Source organism: Ambystoma mexicanum, chromosome 3p (genome assembly GCF_040938575.1).
Source record: "Ambystoma mexicanum isolate Mex_15411 chromosome 3p, UKY_AmexF1_1, whole genome shotgun sequence".
NCBI classification, from domain to species: domain Eukaryota; kingdom Metazoa; phylum Chordata; class Amphibia; order Caudata; family Ambystomatidae; genus Ambystoma; species Ambystoma mexicanum.
Genome location: NC_090925.1, coordinates 545,348,011 through 545,370,153, shown reverse-complemented (window position 1 = coordinate 545,370,153; position 22,143 = coordinate 545,348,011). Strand labels below are relative to the sequence as shown.

Here is a 22,143-nt window from a genome sequence, read left to right as displayed (position 1 = left end):
CTTATTAGCCATTTCACTGCTTGATCTACTTTAGTTTTTTAATTCTGTTTGTCCTTCAAGTTTATATTAGAGGTTATTAGCTGTCAGTTTCTCGCATCAGGTGATTTGATGGATTGGAGTTATTGAGTTGCCGTTGGTCTGTTTTGGTTAGTTTGGTACGGGTTGGTTTTACGGGAAGAGCCAGGTTTTCAGCAGTTTGCGGAAAGACGTTAAATCCTCAGTTAGGCGGATGTGGGGTGGGAGTGAGTTCCATAGTGTGGGGGCCATGTGGGAAATCCAGAGAGAATGGGGTGTCTGAGGTGCTATTTCCTATGCATTTTTCCCATGTTTGTCCTGATTCGAATAAGCTTATGTGTTTTGAAAATATACACAAGATTCAGTTCGTATACCGTCCTTTTGGCGACTGTCTTTCTTTCTATTGTTTTTTTGCCCCAAAAACATCTATCAAAAAAAGAAATTGAAATGTTTATGAGGGGTTGGTTAGGGTATAAAAGGGGTGGAGAGGGGGTGGGATAACAACATAGTGAAATGGAGGGTTGGGGGGACGCACAAATAAAAAAAAACATTTTGTTGAGTTTTTTTGATGGATTTTTGTCAGCAAATAATCCATCAAAAAAAAAAAACTTTGGTAAAATGACATAGAACCACCCAGTTTAGATCTGAAAACTCAGCCTCAGGCACTGACACCATGGCCCTCATTACAACACCGGCGGTAACCGATGGCGCTATTAGCACCATGGTTGCTGCCGGCATTGAACGAGTCCGCCAATGGTAAATGGGGAAATACCGCCCCATTCCAAGGTTGACGGGGCGGTAATTCCCCATTTACCATTGGCTCTCCCCCATTCCCATTTTTGCCCCAAAGGGCTCAATGGGACTGGGGAAGGTGATAATTACGGTACCGCAAATTGCGGTACCGTAATTACCTCGAAAGTCTCTTTGCGGGTCCCTACTTTAACGGCTGGTCCAGACCAGCCGTTATGGTCGGGAGCCGCAAAGGGACCTCGTAATCAGGCATTAAGGCGTTAAGGGTTTAACGGCGCCAACACCTTTTATGGCGCTGTTAGACCCTTAACGACAGGGTCGTAATGACACCCCATGTTTGGTCACTGTACAATGCGCAAATTGTATTAAAATAGCTATAGATCGCAGGCAGGTTAGGAATCTGTCTATATTTAATTAACAAAAATACCAATACGGGCACATACAGATGTTAAACTGCTGGGAAAGGTTAAACAGTAGCGAGTGGTAAGAACGTTACATGGGGCACCATCTATTCAGATGAAAAGATTATGCTTTTTGAGGCTATGCAAGGGAGTAGGCCCCTCATCGAGGAGGATAAGCATCACTGCATGGTGTTGATGATTTCTTAAGCTCATGCTCACAGTGTGGAAACGGTGGCACCTATACCTCTTTGCAATTGCATTGGTTTGCTTAATATAAACAATAAAAAAAGAAGGATGGATATGCAGACAGACACATTGGTTTGGACACAAAATGGTTCTATGACACAAGGACATAGCTGGGTATACACTTGGTCGGTGCAGTAAAAAACATCTTTTCGTTTGGAAAACAGTGTGCAAACATAGAAAATGATTTGGAAACATTGCTTGGAATTTATGGTACCTGATCATTGTGAGGGACATTGAATACATGGGGTCCAGTGATAAAGTCGCCTGGGAAATCGCCACCAAGGAGCGACATTTCCCAATAAATGCACCCTCATTAAAATCAAACACTTTCCCCAATTATTCTACGAGGGGAGTTTAGAATATACAATTAGACCCCTCCTAAAAAAATTGGGGAAAGTATTTTAGGGTTCAGGAGGCGACGTTTCCTAGGCGATATTATGACATGGAACCAAATATATTACATTTCCTTCAGTCTTTTTAACCCATCCTCCTAAATCTCTGACAGGGTTCTGAGGATTAGAGGAAGGCTCTAGTGATCAACATAAGAATCGTATGTCTTACACTGCTACATTTGGTGTTGCATAATATAATCCTACTAGAAGATTATTCTGCTATTTTAGCTGTATTAATACATTTAAAAAAAATAGATTGTACAAGACAATGAAGGCAGGAATTACCTTTATTTGTTCCATTTGACATGATATGAATATTCTGAATGAGGAAATATATATTAATATCCGGCTAAATTCCATGCTTTTTTAAACATTGTTGTTGTGAATTATCAAAGAGCTGGAGTTTGACATGTTTGGTGTACAGACGAGCGAAGCAGATGAGTGATCAGGACCTTTGATGCTACAAGCTACTTGAAGTATCTTTTGATATTTGGACATCATGCATAATCTCTGCACACGCATTTTTTTGATCTGAGAAAGAGGCGGGAGAGTGACATCTTATTTAGAGAAGTGTAACTTACAAATCTGAATGTGTGTTCATATTCTAGGCCACATGCTTGGCTCCTCCAAAGGAAACGGGTTAAGAGTTTGTTTTGGAAGCAAGACAACGCAGCGCAACACAGGTTCTAATCCTGATCCCACGCATAGAAGCCACCCATTGGTATTAAGCGTGTTATAATAGAACAATTATAATAATATTAAAAGAGATGTTCTGCTAGTGTAGGAACACTCAAGTAGTGTGGACCTCTATTGGGCAAGGGGCAGAGATTGCTCCTCTTGTCTTTTTCCGTAAAACAGTCTGCCTGCTGGGGCATGGGGCTGCTGCGACAGGCTGGTCTGAGACCCGGCCGGGCACATCTTCCAAGGTACACAGAGTCATCACAGAAGCATCAGCACCATTAGCAATGGTGCTGGTGCGTCGTCTCCCCACTCCCATGGAGTCCTGTTGGACTCCATGGGATTGGGGGATTTACAAAATCCGGCGCCTGAATTCTGCGCTGCCGGGACTTGTAATGTCCCAGTGGGAAGTCAGGTGCCAGATTCAGTGTTACAGGGTTGTTGACAACCCGCTGGTGGCACCGGCGGGTTACTGCCAACCTCGCAATGAGGTCCAATGTGATTCTTTACTACTCCCAACTGTCACTGCAACTTTCTTAACTAGTGCTTACTACTGAGGCGGTCTAAAGTAGAACCTTTGGATTCTAATGAAATTATTAACAGCTTGGTAGCACACATGTAAATGGCATACATTATGATGACCTATTTACATAAATATATTATATGTTGCACAGCAGAATAGTTTTCACATATATGGGAAAATGGATCCCCACATATGGGAAAATGGATCCCCACCTGCACGTTATTAGGACATTTAAATTCACCAAAGAGTTCTGTGAACTTATCAGTGCAAAATACCATACTTTTTCCTGCCTTCATAATGTCACATAACTCCTTCCCTCCCTTTTACATGTGGTAGAGGGTATTGTATTACTTAAAACGAACGTGCCCGAACCCGATCTATAATAACTTATTGTCAATTTCGTTTAACTTTTCTTCCTTTTGTGAGGTTCTTGTTTTCGTTTGATTCTTTTTTCTCTCCTTTAATTTCTTCCCTTTTTGGTACTTTAAGTGTTCTCTAATTTGTTGTTTTCTTTTGTGTAATTCCACTATTCATTTCATTCATCTCTATCTCATTGCTGAGGCTGTCTGTTGCCCTCAAATCTTTCTTTTTCTCTCTCATTTTGTGTTCATGCTTTCATGTTCATCTGTTTTTTCTGCATGTTACTGTATGTCTCTTGTCAACTCATTTTGGTACTCTCTTGATGACGCAATGGCTAAACCACCTACTCAGCCCCACACTACTACTAAACCACCAGTGATCCCAAAAGGTGATGGCTTGCAGGTCAAAAACGCTGGGGCAGCAGGCGACAATGTGTCAGTGGTGCTGGAAGACTCAGCGACCTCGGGTGTGCAGACACATAAACTTGCCCTCAACAGCGAGCATCTTGGCTAGCTCAACAAGTATCGGGGTCCTGCAGCAGCAATCAGCTGATGGTCAAAGAAGCAGTGTCGTGATGGGTAAACTAGAAGACTCAGCAGGTCTCAGATGCAGAGACAACAGAAAATCGGCATAAAATAAACGTGCAGATGCAAAGGTGTTCGAGTATCGAGAACAAAGATGACTATGGTAGTTCCTTCACAGAATCCTGGATGATATCGAAGTTGCCCAAACCAAAGTCAAGACAGTTCAGAGATGGAAGGGTACCCAGGGGTAACGTCCATGCCTTGATTTTGTTTCTGTGAGTCCCAATCCAGGGGATCCAAGACAAGGTATGTTTTTCTGTTGCAGTCCCACCCCAGGGAGCTTGGTTGGCACCTACAGGCCTTAGTCCACAGCAGTTCACCCCCACTGGTACCAATAGAGGTAAAGTGAATTCTTTGTGCCCTATTTATTATTTTTTTAATACTTTTTTATTTGTATATAGTTTATTACACACTTAAAAAAAGAAGAGAGAACAGGTAATCAACGTAGAGTAATTTGAAATATAAAAACAGAATATAAATTTCATAATGGCATAGAGGAAAAAAAGAAGGCCTTAAGCAATCTCAGAGAAAGATAGGCATTAATTTTTCATTTTTCAGGCCACCATTCTATCATCTAAGCATCGCAGAGATCCTAGGTCTCTTAAGTGTCTTGAGATTCAATGCCAGTAATTGCTAATCTTTCCTCCAGTTTGTTAGGCTATTAATGCGAAGATCAGCTTTTTATCGTTACCATCAGACATCAGGCTCCACCAATCATATCCACTTAAGTGTGGTCTTTTTGCTATCTCATTTCCTAAATATGTCGTTCTCAAGACTCTTAGATTGCTACACTATAACACAAGATGTTTCAATGATTCATCTTTCTTGTGACAAAACCTGCAGCAGTTGTTCCTTTTCCTTCCTTTGCAGGTTTACTATCGCCTTATTTTTATTTCTTTATTTCTTTATTTTTACATTTGTAGAGCACACAAAACCCACAGTCACCAAGGCGCTGGTTGCATGGAAGGGTAGGTGGGAGAGGGTGAGGGGAGGGGGCAGACGGTAGACATCCGTAGAATGGAGCAGATTTTAAATCGTTTCTTTATCAGTCCACTATCAATTAAACATACTGGTTTTAAGTTGTTTCCTGCACGGCAAGTAAGCAGGTTCAGTGCGCAGGTGTAGAGGCATAGCATTCCACAGATGGGTGGCATTGGCTGGAAAGCTAAATCCCCCAGCTCTAGTTTGCTTGAAACATGGAGTGGTCAGTCTGTGGCTGTAAATTGGTCTTGCGGGTCTGTGAGGAAGTGTTTTTGGTAATTCTCTGCGAAAGGGAGGGCAGAGACAATGGTGAGTAATGGAAAGGATTTTAAAGTCGATTCGTTCTCTAACTGGTAACCAGTGTGCAGCTTTTCTGTGGGCTGATACATGGTCCTACTTGTTTGAATTCATGGCGGCCTGGATGGCATTGCTTTGGATGGTCTGTAGTTTGTTGAGGTTGAGCTCCAATATGCTGTCGGGGTGGGTGCCCGGGGTCGGAAGAGTCGTCCGCGGCCCTCCAGGCTGGGAGGCCCCAACTCCTCCCGTCTTCCTAAAAAGGAGTATGAGGCACACACAAAAAGCAAGGGTGAGTCTGCAGTTTATTGCAACAGCAGGGGAAGTTTCCCATAAGCATATGAGAAAGTTCGCAAGGTGTCAAAAATGACCAAAAGAACGGGTGCTCTGAGAGGGCTCGCAGGCCTTTTTTATTACAGTATGACACGCTACCTGCGTCATGTGAGAACGTTAGCGCAAAAACCTATCGCCACTCCGGATTGGCCCTCCGAGTGGTAGGGTTAGTAAAGCTATAGGATAGAGAAGATTGTCATTGGATGGAACAAAATCAGGTGGTACACTTGGGCTGTCCCTAACACTTGCTACGTCGAAATTGCAACACGGAGACCCCTGGTGATTGGTTATGAATAATGGCGTCAGTAGCGAATCCCCCTGTGTTCTGATTGGCTCTCCCATGAGCCCCCAAGCTTGGGACCATCGTCGTTCCCAGCTCACGGTGTACCTGTCATTAGCAACAATGTGTAACTATGTGTTATGTGCAAACAACGGCAGGTCTGCTACCGGGCTCCTAAGCGAGTCGTTCCCATCATTGCAGGTGTCCATCTTGTCGCTTCGTTGTTGCAACTTATGAGACCCGGGCTGTTTCTCTGTCTCGTAGACTTGGCACTCTGTCAGTTCGGCTTGCTCACGTGTAGAGAGGCCGTGGCTGGAGCAGAATTATGAGCATTTGATTTCAGTATTCTGTGTCTGGAAGCTTAGCATCTGCAGGTGTAACCTTGGCGCCAGGACTTCGGTATGCAAGTTGCAACATCATGGCCTTGGCTGTGGGCCCTCGCTGTGGGATTTGTTCTGCTTGATCAGCACTTGCATTTTGTGCGGGAAGGGTTTTCATCTGTGAGGCTCCGACCTGGGGACTCTTGCTTGCGGCCTACTCGGGCCTAGTTCATGGGTGGCAGAACATAATCCATGATAGGGTGGTCGTGAAGTGGCAACTTATCACATGCAGCATTAAGTTTATGTAAAACATCTTATAGGGATAGGTGGCAAGGAAGCATCAGCAAGCATATACACAATCTCTTCAGGCGTCTTGTGTTTCTGCGGTGTCGTAGAAAGCCTATGTGAAAAATAAAAACGATGCACATCCGTGAGTGTGATAGTCCGCTACGTCATAGCACTGAATATGCTCTTCGTGTAGAGTGGTGTGTGAGTGACCAGTGTGCTCTTGTCCGTTGGCTCAGTCGTCGTGGCATCTCTACCAATGTGGATATTCGTATTGTTTGCTCTTAGTCGAGTTCACCCATGCCGCAGGTATCATCTCGGGCCATGGGGGCTGGCGTTGATCGTACCGGTGGGCATACTCCTCTTAGGTGTATGTTCTTGAACCAGGGTATTCTGCAATCAGGTAAGTAGGCGAATTCATCTCGTGGAGGGTGTCTGGGTCGTGATCCCCTAGGCCATGGTCTGGATGAGATTGGGGGGAGGGTATCTTCCAGCTCTCCCTCTTCAGTCCCCCCTCTGGTCGACTTGTCGATCACAAACTCATCTTTATCCTTATCTCCTCTCACTCTCCATACTTTGGTTATTCCAGCCAAGTGACCGTAATGGTAAACATGATCTTCGAAGGACCAGCACATGTATACACATGCCCCGCTAGGTTTGCAGAATACCCATCTCCCTATATAGCTCCTCGGGTTCCTTGGATTCTCCACTTTAATTGATGGCGGATCCTTGTGGTTGTCAAGAATCTGTCTGCGCAGTCTCTCTCTTTCCTTTATTATTATGTGTGTGTGCAGTGCATCGTCAGCTGGTAGTAATGCGTGTATGCCGGCCATCTCTATTATGTCATCCACTGAGTGCGCTTTCCTTGCTTTCCAAAACTTTATTATTAGTAACAAAGCTGTTCCAAATATTATTACTCCTACCAGTAATTTTAGTCCTTCTGACAACCCTGAGGGCATCCGTGACCAGAGGAAGGAAAACCAGCTGTCGTCCTTCTTTACACCTTTAGTTTCATCTTCCATTCTGGAGTGCATCAGGGCTATTTGAGATACTGCTTCAGTGAGTGTTCCATTGTCTGTAGCTGGAATGAATGTGCAGCATGATTGTCCAAACCCTCCTTCCATCGCTGTGAGGAGGTCCAGGACATATCTATTCTGCAGCGCCACCATTCTCACTACTCGTAGTTCTTCCCTTATTGCATTGAATCCGTTGACAGTCGAATTTATCGTCATCATCAGCTCCCACCTAGTTATCTGGAGCCACTTCGCATTTGCGTATGCTTGCAATCCAGGATGTATTATTGATGAGAAGAACATTGCCGCTCTGCTAAATAATCTGTGCTCCGGTGGAATGGAAGAGAGTGCTGTTTCTGAGCATCCCCACAGATAATTCCCTGTAAGCGCTTCCCCATGTCTTTTTGCTCTCGACAAGACATTGTTATTGTTGTTCTCGCCACCTTCTGCAGTTGTCAACGCTCTCTTCCTCCTCTTGTTTCCTTCGTCCTTCTTAGGGAAGTTGGCTAGGTTAACGTGTTTCTGAGGCACAACTAGTGATGGTACGTTTATGTGTACCATGGTGTATATTCCATTCCAAGATGAAGGTAGTGTGTGGTATGCTTTGTCACCGCAGGCCCAATAGTGGTCCATTATTACCGCTGTTCCAGCACCCCCTTCAGGCAACTCCACTACGTCTTTACAGTTGGTGTTGTATCCTACATCCACATCTCCACTGTATTGGTAGCATAATCTGGGCGCTGATAGTGGTATTATTCTTACTGGGTCATCATCCTTCTCCATCCATGTTAACATTGGTAAATACATACCCCATGTTGTCCAACATCTATCATTGTGTTCCTTAATGGTGGTGGTATTTTCTCTCGTTACCATATTGCTCCCAACAACTCCTATCTGCCAATTATCGTTCATATATACATTCCCAGTTATCACTATGAGGGGCCTCTCCCAGCACCCTTGCTCTCCGGGTATTTCAGTTGCATACCAATCGCATGGCAGGTAGTCCAACGTGACCTTCTTAGTTTCTCCTTTGTCAGGGCCATCGGTGATATATCGAAAAGCTTCAGCGTGTAAGCTTCTCTTGTGGTAGGGCAAGTATGTTTTAAGGAAATTATTTTCGTACGGATATGTATCTCTTGTTTTCCATTCAATTCTCACCACAGTACCTTGGAATCGTCCTCTAGTCTGGAACAGTGCCAAATATATCAAGCATGACATCGTGTTAGCTGGAACCTCTGTAGCAACGAATGTTCCTGATGCACTCATGGCATAAGGTATCAATGAGCAAACGTAGCAGTTGCCCTCCGTTGCCTGCTTACCAATTTTGGTCATGTGTTGGTACCACATGTTGTTTGTGACGTGTGCTGAATCTGTAAGGTATGTGTTAATTTCCCTTTCCTCTGCATATGTGTTGCGTTTAACTCTACTACCCTTACCTCTATTATTACTTATACCACCTGAAGTTGTACTTGTTGCAGCCGTGGGGGGGATAAGTTCGTTTTAGGTGCAGCCACAACACTCGAAGCATAGATGTTCTGCCAGACAAAGGCAGCCAATAGACCAGTGACTATCAACACTCCTAACAACCTTATTACAATTACTAATGTCACCGGCATTTCTACTCTTACCTTTGCTGCGGTCCTGCAGCCTATTCTTGCGAAGCTAAAGTTGCCCGTCTGAAAATTCTGAAGGTATGCGTTATTGTAGTTAGTAGTGTTATTTAAGCACTCCCTATCAGGTGGTCGTTCATAGCCCAGGCGAAAAGCTGTTCCCACAGTAATTTTAGGGATCTGTCTCTCAGTGCTGGTAGATGTTCATGAAGGTGGGGAAATAATCGTTCTATGGCCAAAATAAAGGCAGTGTAGTACACACGTACTCTCCTTCTTTTCAGATATTTTGGTCTCCGTATGTAATATACAAATTGATGTGACAGGGCTTCAGGGTTGTTATCATCTGCGGTCAGCATTTACTCCTAGGCAGAACACCACACTAGTTATTCCACTTTCTAAACAATAACAATACGCGGTGCCTGCGTGTACAAGAGAAAAGAGAGAGACAATACACAAGTCTTTACAGTGGTGTGTGTTGAACATTTGGGTATACTGAAAAATTTGTCCAGAGTTTTTTTTTATTTTATAAAGGTATCAAATTTTATTTACTAAGATACATTATTTTTTCAATGAATTAATCATCTATTAATATACACATTAAATTACATAAATGTTGCAGGAGAGCATGGTACACCAGATTCTAAAACAACCTAACGCAACCAACATTCTTCAACAATCAAACCATCATTTGTACCTCAAATCAATCAACCTCATTCATTCACAATAAAAATTTGGACCAAACAATTGGCGCAATATATATGTGTAGTAGCACTTCATTGATTAGCCCCACATAATCTTTGACATTTCATTTCATCCACATTCAGTATGTATTAGCACAATGATTGTCCAAAATGTGCTCTATTCCGCGGAGTGGGTGCATTCAACAAAAAATGACAGATCCCATCCCCGGATGTTCTTCTACCGGTTTCGACGTTTGAGGATAATTAAACCAACGTCTTCATCAGGAAAACCAATTATTGCAATATAACAACTGATTTCCAGTGTCAAATGCTCTCAATGGTTGGAGCCCCAAATATGACTCAAAACGAGTTCAGAAGGATTCCAGATCCCGGGCCAGATGTCAGAGATATTCCAGTACTGAGCCTACAAGTGCCACGTGTGCCATCGAAGTAGATAAAAATTCAACTTGCACGGATCAAAATTTCATTGTTATCACTACCGAACGCTGGACAAAGCCTCGCATACTACAGAAGAATACTTCCAATTTGGACTTGTTTCCGATGCTGTGTGTTGAACATTTAACATCATCAATTTAGTGTCTATTACTTAGTTCTTAGTGGGCAGGGTGGGATTATCTTAAGAATGTTTCCCTTTCGTTTGGGACCTTGTGACCATGTGATAGGGTGGGGGTGACTTTTCGGATTGCGTTAATACGTCCGTTGCTGGGGATAGATCAGGGGCAAAATCACTATTGTCCTCGGTAGTTTCTGCTGTGTATTGGTTCGGTGATGGTGCTGTTGAAGATGTCGTCTCTATGGTGGCCCTATTATCAACGCGAGGGCGGGTCTTGTAGATATAGGGCTTAACGTCATGAAGATGAGTCCAGGTGCTTTTATTTGCCAGCTTGACTACTTGAAGAGCTACTTTCTCTACGAAGTGTGGCCCCGTGAAACGGGGTTCGTTCCACTTTCTATTAAAGTTCTGGAGGAGGACGCTATCGCCCTCTGCAATTTTACATAATCCTTGCTGTTCCTTGGAGTAGACAAATCTGGTGATGACTGGTATAAGAGCTTCTGCACAGTCCCTAATGAGTCGGGTGGGACAGATGTCTTCTTGGCAGCGCAATGGTTTGAGGCTAGAAATGAGATATGAGATTTGAGATTCTTTGACAAGGAGGAATCTGAAGGTGATGGCAGTGAAGGGGGTGGCAAGGGTGTGGGGTGAGTGTGGGTTTGGACATTGGAGACTTCCCCACAGATGGCTGCTTGCTTCCAGCTGATTTATTTCTGGAGTATGGTAATTTTGCTGGTGAGGGCATCTTGGATGTTTTGGTACAAGACGTCATCTTTGTTGAAATTGCTTGTGAGTGTGGCAGGGTTTTCCAGTTCTTGCAAGATGGTGAATAGTTCACGTGACTCGGATTGGGCATTGGAGATTCTATTGGAGAGGGCAGTGGCTTTAGCTTTGAGGATGGCCTGCTTGTATTCTTTAGAATATTAGAGGAAACTGGTTTTGTCATCTGCTTTGGGGGATTTGTGCCAGCTGGCTTCGAGGGTTCGTTTCTTGGCCCGCATAGATTGGATACTAGGCGTGAACGAGGAATTTATGTGAGTGGTTGTTTTGGCCTTGTGAAATTTGAGCGGGCCGATGGAGTCAATTGCTGCCAGGATGGCGGTATTGTAGGTGTCAAGCAGGTTGCAGGGATTGGAAGGTAGATTTGCACATGCAAGGGTCTAATCCGCTGTAAGAACAGGGAGGAGGCACTCTTTCGTGAGGTTGCATGAGTATCATGTAGTTTCGGGTGCTTGTAGGGAGTGGATGGTGGTTTGCTGGGTCTTGGTTAAGGAGACATTGAAGGTGATGGCGTAGTGGTTAGACTAGAGATTGGGGGTGATGGCGGTGTTGGTTGCATTGCAGTATAGGTCGGCAAGCCAGTCTAATGAACTTCCTAGTCATTGTTGGGCTGGAAACTTGTTGTGTGAATCTTAGAGAGGCCAAGGAATTGGCAAGTAAGAGGGCATCTTTGCAAGAGGAGTCACTAAGTCCCAGGTTTAGATCCCCCATTATGAGGACTTTGGAGGATGCCTGATGCTGGAGCTAAGGAGGTGTGACAGGTCATCATCAAATGATTTGGCAGGATTATAGTGGAGGTAGATGAGAGTGATAGCTTGCCATTGAGTAGATCACAAAAGGAAGGCACAATAGTCGAGAGGGTTTTGATAATCAGTGTTTCTCTGTGGATGAGGGCTACTCTGCCACCTTTGTGTGAGGGGTGCTCACAACCGTGGATGGTGTGGCCAGCAGGGATGGCGTTAGAGAGTGCTGGTCCTGCAGTGGAGTGTAGCCATGTTTCTGTTACTGTCAGGATATCCATGTTGTGGTTGGTGATCAGGCCTCTGATATCCGTTGCGTGGGCGATGATAGAACGTGCATTGATGAGTGTACCTAATAGTTGTTGGGGGATGGAAATGGGTGGGCAGGATGCTTTGGTGTTGAGTATGGGTGCCACCGATGCAGGGTGGGTGGGGGCAGTGCGTGTGTGGAGGTGTGCATAGTGGTAGCCAAAGGGTGGTGGGCTAGAGCATGGAGTAGCCAGTATCATGGTATGGGAGGAGAGTCTGAGGACTCTATAGAAGCCTGTGCAAGGGCAGGAGGGGACATGTGCAGACGGTGAGGGAGTTTGTGTGCCATCATAGATGGGAGTGGTGCGAGAGGCCCTAGGGATGATAGATGTGGTAGCGTGCGGTATGATAGATTGTAAGGGGAAAATGGGCTGTGTGCGTGTTGTTGGGTGCTGACTGTATCTATGACTGGCTGCTTTGACTGGTGATGCTGGGAGGAATGGCATGGGTTGTATGCATTTCATAGCATGTGGACAGTTAGAGGAGGTGGAAGATGTCACCTAAGGTGATGTGTTAACAAATACTTTCTTGCCTTCTTGAAACTGCACAGATGAATCAAGGAAGGAGTCGGTCACCTCTTGCCTATGAAGGCAAAATGCCACAGGGGATTGAAAACAGCAAGTCTGCTGTAAGGGGACCAATCCTTGTTGCTGCAATAATCAACCCTTCCCTTCTTGCATTATGCACAGAGGGCCAATAGGAAAAAGAGGGGACATGAAGCAAAGAGAACCCACAGGAAGATGGTGGAACCCTTTCTCATGTCCATCTTTCCCTCTTTGGCTTCTCTAACTCTGCTCCCTTCCCAGGCCTGCAGACTTCAAAGACCCTTTTATGTGAAACACCCTGGTGCTAGGCTGGCATTTGTTTTGCGAGTGCTCCTTTGAAACAGGGTTCCCAGAAGATTGCTTGGTGAGAGCCCTCGTGTCTGAGAAGAGGCAATATCCTTCCTTCGAGGGAATCAACGGAAGACAGAATCCTGCCTATTGCCTCACTCTCTGAAGTGGGGGCAGTCAGGCTGCCATGAACAGGCATTGCCCTCACTTAGCTGGCCTGAGCTCACAGGGTTGACTCTTGTATGATATCAAATTGTTATGGCATTAATAATTCTGTGCTCTTGTCAGTCACTATACTATAATATGGTATATTTTAATCTTAGAGTGCACCCTGCCACTACCCTGATAATGTGCTAATTTTGAGGTTTTATTACATAGATGCAGGAGTTAAAGTGCAGACTCATTGTCCAGTAACATTGGGTCACACCAACAGTGAGGAATACATTAGTGACCTTTGAGCCTTCCCTGTGCTACTGAAGAGCAGGTTCTGCAGTTGTCAGGAGACTGTAGCAGCTAAGGTACATGTATGCACTATATGTTTAGCATGGAGCTTTATGCAAGGGGGGCCTGATTGGCAGACTCTCCTTTCTGAAACAGAATGGCCCATATTTTATTATTGATTACAAATCACACCCAGGTGGCAATCCTTCACAGTCACCCACCAAAGTGTGATTTTTGACCTCCAGCCCCTTGTGGGAGTCCAAGGAACAGTTTTAAACTGGGCTCCTCCCTTTCTCTTTTTTAGCCAATTTACTGAAGAAAGGCGAAATACAACAAAAAGGCATGGCCCATACGAATATTATGTATACATTGTATAAGTAAGGCATCTAAATAAAAACAAATCACTTTTCAGTTTTTTTCAGAATCTAAGGGAATGCACAACTAGGACGCTGGTAGAATGAAGGGATGAAGGGGACCTAGTAATTGACACTTGACATGGACAAGGTGCAGCCAAGCCAATCAATCTGACGCATTGCAACCCCAGCCATTGAAAGTGTTACACTACCAGTTCCAATGTATAGCTCATTGAATTTCCCTCAGACATTTTTAAAAATCTCCACGCCATCCTTCTGTTTGACATGGATCTTCTCCAACTGAGACTGAAGGAGCATGGCCCCAATACACCCACACCCCACCCCTCGCAAGCTTTGCTGCAGCTTTCCAAAAATGCAGGACCTTTAATTGAACTACACACATCATCAACAGACCTATTCCCTGCTCCTTAGGTGAGCTGGAGACAAACACCAGTTTTACTCTGTCCTTCATGTCGGCTCAGAAATGGGAATCCCACTGACAGCCCCCACTGACAACCCAGAACATAGGTACAAGAGAGCCAGGCAATCTCTTACAGTGTCAGCACAGGTCCCTCTCCCACAGGCAAGCCAAAGCATTCGAGACAGCATCCAGTAACCTATGAGGCACTGGCATGTGTATCTCAGTCGTAGATCTTGTTTTGAGCTCTTGACAGAGTTACAATGCCTTTTCCACTGTTAGACACATGGTCTTACATCAAGAACCTCACAACATCTTTCCATTATTTTCTGCTCCCTATCTGAGGCGAGCTTGCAATGAAGTCCAGGAGGAATGACACAGATGCAGGGGAGGATCAGAGATGCATGTAAATGATCAGTGGAATAGTTAGTCTGTAAGACACCTACATTAAGACTCTCAATATTCCATACTTGGTCCAGTTTCTGGCTTGTCTTTTTCACACATCACAGAGATTGAGGAACCCTGTCCTAATTGAGGCCCACTTTGCATTCACAAGTGTTACAGATGGGTAATCCCAAATGGATGCCACCTAATGCAGATAGACAATCTCTTTCCTGGATTTGAGACAATTGCACCATTTACGGGCTGAGCAAGACACCACTGGAAAAGAGTTTATCTGCCTGTAATATCTCTCCATTGAGAACAGCAAGACATGGGAGTGCAGGACACACTTTTCTCTCCCCACAACCTTCAATTTGAGAGATGTAGGTTTTCCTGCAGCAACCAAGGCATCATGTTCCATAAAACAAATGCCTTGTGGTATACTACACATTCCGGAGATTGAAAGCCACCATCCATGAACATCTTGAGCAGCACCCACTTCAGCAGCCTGAGTCTCTTCCCCCATTGAGAGTCGAATACACATTATACTCTCACCACATCTCTCTTCAACAATTACTGTACTCTCTCTCCATACTGTGCTATGTGGGATGTTTTTACCCATGCATCCAAGCCCTAGCATAAAACTGTGCAGTACTGGCATGGAAAACATCATGATGGTCAGAACTTCCCAGAGAGTGCACAGGGAAAACACCTATTTTTGCCTATGTTGTGAGCACAGGAGGGCATTGCCTAAAACCACCATTGTGCTACACACACAGTAGCCTGAAACCATTGGGAATGGCAATGCTGATTGCCAAAAAGCAACTCAGAACTGTGGGGAATTCATTTTCTTAATCCCAAAAATGGATGCAATACCGGTACTCACCACTATCGGAAAGCCGGCGTTTTAAAACCACCAGACTTTTGTGTAAAACTGAACAGAGGAACCCAAACCAGGCCAAGGAAAGACTTGCTAAGAGGTGGATACAATGTAAAACTATATTCTGAACTGACTTGAAGGAAGTTATTATTTAATGTATATGTAAAAATTGTAAGTTTGATTTAAACTGGGAACTAAAGTGACATTTAGCTGAATTCTGCCTGACAACTACCCCCGACAGGAGAAACCTGATCAGCCACTCTTCCCAGGCCTAGCTGCATCCTGCTTCCCCACCAAAAGGAGTTGACACCTCTCTGATTAGATCATGGGAGGGGCACCGGCAGGAGGTTGCACAAAGCCTTGTCCTGGACTCAGGCAAATGTTATATTCGGGGGGCCGTAAAGTGGCTTCCTCTTGGGAGAAGTGGGAGGAGAAGTGCCTCTGGGAGCCACCCGAGCTGGAGGCGGGGGCAGACAGAAGCTTCCCCCATGTGCTTTGGAACCTAAACCACACCCATCTGGGCCAGAGCATAATTTTTAAAAAAGATGGATAATTCATAGTACGGACTTGTCAGAATTATATACGTAATATCATTATTCTTGTGATTTTTCTGTGCACGTTTTAAGAGGTGTTAGGACCCTGCGGTGTATGCTGGGGGGTTGCTAGCGGAAAATAGGGTCTTACTCCAAATGTCTGCATGTTAAAAATCTGACACTTCATCAATTAATGTCCATACTCCTTGCGCACATGTGGTAATTTTTGGTAATTGTCCGATATTGGTAAACCAGTCAAAAAGCGCAAAATGTTGTCATTTTTTAATGCAAACCCCCAGGAAGATCAGTGGTGGACAAGCATGGACCATAAGGAATATATAATGTGTACATGTAATTTCAACAAATTGTGTATCTGGGAAATATGTATTTGAATCAAATATAGATTTGTGGGCAAATTGACCAGGGGAGGATCTTCTTACCCATAAACAGACCTCATCATGATGACAATCCATTTCCTTCCCCCAATCATGGGAGAGGGGAGAATCGGGCCAATGAAAAGTAGAGAGGGGCAGGTTTAGCTAGGCCCAGGCACACACCCATTTTCAAAACACATAAAAAGAGACTGCTGGGACAGGTAGAGACATTCAATTCCATTTTCTGCGGGACGCTCTGCCGGGAGACTCCAGACTTCACATCCATTAATCTTCAGAGACCAGAAATTTACTTCAGAACTTAAAGCAATGGCCTAAACCCACAAACTGAGAACTCTTCTCAGCAGGCCTCAGCATCCTTAAAATCATTTGCAAACTTTTCCACAGCCGGGCGAGCTGTCTGAATTCTTTTGCCAAGAACTTTTGCCAGTACCCAGAAAGCAGTGTTACATCCAGAATCCACTTGATCCGGACCGGAAAGCAGAGCAGTATCCAGAACCAGAGGCCGCTGTATCCAGAGAGGCTAGACCAGCAGAGCAGAGCTGACCCAGACGCTGTGAGCAGAACCGCCCGAAGTCCAGTTCAGTTGACCAGATCCGTGACGAGGCCCATTCATTTCAAAATTAGGAGTGAGTATCCGCCAGAACTGTGCAGCACCCAATCTCTTAGTTAAAATAATCTAATCCAAACTATTTTAACCTAATTAGAACAGCCTCCTAGAAATCATGTCATCTGTCATTCTTAAAGCTACACAACTGTCACCTGTCAATTCTGCAGCTGCAAACTGTCACCTGTCATTTTGAGTTTTACTTTAAATCAGAAAATCTACCTTTATTAAATCGTCCCTATCTCTTGAACCGTTTAGGAACGTGGTTTAACTTTCATTTTAAAGCTGTGATTCTAGGCTTTCCAACGAACCTAGAACCGACTTCCTACTCCCTAGACTTTTTCCGCAATCGCGATTCACGCACTCGCGAAATTTACCGCAATTTGCGATTTTGGCTCAATTTCTCCACTTGTCAAAATAGCAGCTCCATTCCTTCCTTTGTTAAAATCCGTTTGCAACCTGGTAATAACTCATAGAGCATTGCTAAACTGAGCCTGAACTAATACCAACAAGCATCTCTCACTCACCCTGAGTATCTAGAGGGAATTAAAATCAGTTAGCACATTTTCCCATCCGTTGCCATCACATTTAAAAGCATTTTGGGCCTGTGCTTCAAACTTCTACCTGTTTCCTCTAAGCTTGCTGGGGAGGAACTGAATTCCGTATTGTATTTGATTGCATTCCTGAGAACTGTGTGCTCCTCTTTCCATCTCCTTCCATTTCTTACATTGCATGGGGGGGGGTGAATTGCCAGAGAAAAAATGATTACATTGTTGTTGGTTGAAATCATATCAAGTTTATTTGCTGTACGGCATTTTATTCCACCTTGCATTTCCTTGAAACCATAAAGCATTTTCAGCTACCTCATCCTCTATACTACTCCTAAGTAATCAAGTGTACCACTGTAACATTACCCATTGTGGATCCACATCATATGTCTCAGTGTACTATCAGTTATAAAAGTGTGATATATATATATTGTTTAATTTTTCAAATAAACCTTTTAATTTGCAAAACAAACCTACTTGTTGGCTCAGTGGGGTCAGGGGGATTCTAAGAGAGGGGTGTTATATAAGGGTTGTCATCCAGAGTACATGAACTGGACCTAAAAATATATCAATAAGGGTTTCCCTCAGCATCCCAGACTAGGCATTGACTTAGCTGTAGTGTTGAAGTGAAGCCGCTTAACAGCTACTCACCTATAATGCATTCACTCCTGCTGCTGCTCCTACTCACCCCTCCCTGCGCTTTCTCCAATCATGCTACAACTTCCTCCTTTCCTATCCGTATTATAATACTCACAACTTGAAACTTCCACTACTCCATCTCTCTTCCACCTGCTTCCAACAAACAAAGCCGATGAGCTAGTCATACCTCCTCTAACGCTTATTCACCTCGCCTCTCTTGCTCTGCCTCTCAACTCATCTACTCCTCCTTACCTTATCATCTGTAAATTGCACTCGGGAATGCTCCAGCCTGGATGCAACAAAACTTCGTTTATCATGGACTACTTTCACTATAGAGTTTCAGAGTGTTGAGGATTATTGGTGTCAGGACCGCTGGTCCTCTGCGCACCTCCTGTTGGTGTTAGTAATTATTTCGCCTGCCGCCTGGTACTTGGTTTGTCTTGGGAGCCACTCCCAGGTTCCCGGTTGGTTTGGTAATTGGTGGGATGACAAACCTTAGGTAGTAGTTGGCGCTGGCTGGATTTGCTAGTCCAATTATTAAAAGATCTAATAGTAATAGTCCAGTCCTTGATTCATGTGAGTTGTGGTTTTATTATTGTTAAAACAACATAGATATTATCTTTTTCAGGGTCAGGCGGCCCAGCCTCAACGTACCGCCGATCCTGGCCTCAGACCAGGCTAACCAACCTCCATTGGTACCCCTACCTGGGCTACCAGCCATCAGATCTACCACGAGACTGCTGCCACCTGTTTTTGCCTTGATAAAGACTTCGGTTGAAATGCGCGTCAGCTGTTTTTAGTTTCACCAACTTGGCACGGAAAAAGATAATATCTATGTTGTTTTAACAATAATAAAACCACAACTCACATGACTCAAGGACTGGACTATTACTATTGCATCTTTTAACAATTGGACTACCAAATCCAGCCAGCGCCAACTACTAACAAAGGTTTGTCACCCCACCAATTACTTTCACTATAGCTCTCCTCCCTTAGAACTTCTTGCTATGACTGAAATCTGGATTTCTCCACCTGACATTGGCACCCTGGCTTCCCTACTCGACTCCAAACTATCCTTCATTCACTCTCCTCGACTGACTGGAAGAGGTGGATGCCTCAGACATCTACTCCCACAAATCTACAATGCCACGTCCTCTCCTATCTCTTTTGCATTCACCATCTTGACTATTGCTCTGCCTCACTCGGTACACATCATCTCCATCTATCAAACTCCTGATGATCTTGGGCAACTCCTTGACTCTCTTTCCACTGAACATCACCTAATTCTCTTGACTTTAACCTTCCCTCTCCAACCTCTTCTCAGAAATCTGAACTTCTGTCTTTTCTTAGTGACCACGGTCTCCACTCTATCCATAACCTACCTACCCACAAAGGGGATCATTCTTTGGATCTCTTATTCATCTCCACCTTCTCTCTCAGCCACTAATACTACTGTCACACCATCCATATCTTATCACTCAATTGTTTTCACCCCATCTCCTTTCCACGCTCTGACCTTTCCTCATCACTTGCTTCACCTATTACTAAAATGAAAGTGAAACCTTCTGCCAGTCCCCATTTCCCTCCAACCTACAGTTCTCACTCTCCACCTTCACACACAATGCCTCTTCCAACAACGCTACCTTCTCCAGCTTCCAATCCCTATTATATGACTCATTCTCCTCTCACTTCCCACTGCTTACTTTCACCCCTAAGTCTTAGCATCCTCAACCATGGGTCACCCCATTCATATGCTCTCTCTGCACAGACATGCGTCGGCTGCTGCGCAAATGCCCACTTGCATGAGGACCTGCAACTCTACCTCTCTGCCCTGAACTCTCTCAAGTCCACTCTTGATAGAACAAAAAGAGAATTCTACCTAACCCTCACTGACTCTCACTCCAAACATTCTCACCGTCTAAAGGGCTCCCTAACTCACTCTTCACTCCTCCTAAGTCTATGACTGTCAACTCCACTCTCACAGCTAATGACCTAGCAGAATACTTCACTGCAAACATTCCCAAAATTAGAGACTCTTTCCTGATCTTCCTCACATTCCCTTCTCTTACATTGTACAATCTCCTACTTTAGTCACACTAATACTGACAAAGTGCTATCTCTAATGATGAAGGCTTACCCCTCTTGTCCCCATCAGACTCTCATGCTCCTCAGCTAGCCAAGCCTATTGCCCCTTTAATGGCCTCTCACCTTGCAGAGCTCTTCAGCCTGCCCTTCGACTCTGCTTGCTTTGCCTCTGTTTGCAAAACAGCCACGGTCATCCTTCTCCTAAAAAAGCAAGGGGCGGACCCGAACCTACCGGATAACATCCGCCCTTGGTCTCTCCTTCTGCACTACTCTAAAGTGCTCAAAAGTGTTGGGATCAGCCATTTTACCAATTACTTAGACATCCACAAACTTAAAGACCCACCACAAGCTGGTTTCCGCTGCTGTCATTTCACGGATTCTGCTCTCATGATTGTGTTCAACTTCATTGCCACTACTAAGCACTACAGCCGATCCTCTATCCCAATTCGCCTTGACCTGTCCAGTGCCTTTGACACTGTCGATAACTCTGATCTCCTTAACACGCTCTTTCTTCTTGGGATTCCCAATCGAGCCCTTGCCTGGATTAAATCCTACCTTGCACCTCGCCAATGTTCTGTCTCCTGGATCAACAACACCTCTCAACTTACTCCTCAAACTTGTGGTGTTCCAGAAGGCTGTGTCTTGGGCCCGCTCCTCTTCACACTCTACACCTCTACTCTTGGGGCAATAATCTCCTCCTTTGAGTTCTCGTACCAACTCTTCGTGGATGACACCCAAATCTTCTTCTCTGTTCATGAACTCTACACTGATCTCTCCATCAAAATTTCCAACTGGTTCTCTGCCATTACATATTGCATGGCTTTGCACTCTTTCATGTTAATCTCTACAAAAACAGAGGTGCTCTTCTTCTCTGCCAAAGCTCTCTCTCTCTCATCTCTTCCTCTCCCTATCCAATTCCCAACTGACACTCTCCCCTACTCTTCTTCAGCTAGATACCTCTGTGTGATCTATGACCCCTCTCAAACCTTCTCTACTTTAATCTCCAAAACTGGAATAATAGCTTGCCTCAACCTCCTAAATATTACGAGAATCAGGCACCTCCTTCCTTTCAACAGTGTTAAGCATCTCTTAACCACACTTGTCCTCTCTACATTGGACTACTGTGCCAGCCTCTTCTTTGGTCTCCCTAACTATGCTTTCTTGCCTCTCAACAAGAATATTAACTTCGATACAAGGACTCTCTTTGAACTCCCTCACTTCACACCTACCTCCACATACTGTTAACTGACTGGATGGCTGACAATGCAAAACAGGGCCAGATTTAAATGTCTTCTCCTGCTACACAATCTATCCATGGTAAGGCACCACTGTATCTATCCTCCTGTAGTCAACCACTCCAAGACTTCCCGTAATCTTCACTCTACCTCTTTGACTACCCTTGTGGATTCTTGCCCTTGCTATGCTTTCTCTCACTTCTGCTCTTTCTCTGTTTTTGCTCCACTTGCATGGAATTCTCTTCCCCGGACATTCGAGAAACACCCCACACAGATTTGTACAAAACCAAAATAAAAGCCTACCTCCTCGTATCTGAGTTACCCTCTTAAACGACCTCTCATCTGCCTGCTAGCTAATATCTTTCCCTCGCCTCTGTCCCTCACTTCCTCTGCCTCCACTCTAGCACTTCACCCATCATGGTCACAGCGTGAGCCCAGCTGCCGGTACCACCTTCTTGCACTTAGAAAATGTCCAATGTTTGTTGTCCTTAATCTATGTATGTCCACTTATCTATTGTCCCAGGTGACTGTTGCATTTACTCCCCTCCACAACCCGGTCTGAATGTCCCTCAAAGTCACCCCATTGTAAGTAGCTCACTGCTTCCCGTCAAATCTGATTTACTTTCTATTGCGTGCTCTTTTGTTATCAA

At 44.5% G+C, this 22,143-nt stretch overlaps 1 protein-coding gene across 1 annotated transcript in view; it reads left to right on the top strand.

The window, feature by feature from the left end:
* LOC138580606 (somatomedin-B and thrombospondin type-1 domain-containing protein-like) overlaps window positions 1-22,143 on the top strand; it is a 255,261-nt gene that overhangs the window by 166,026 nt on the left and 67,092 nt on the right. The gene's annotated exons all lie outside the window — the stretch shown is intronic.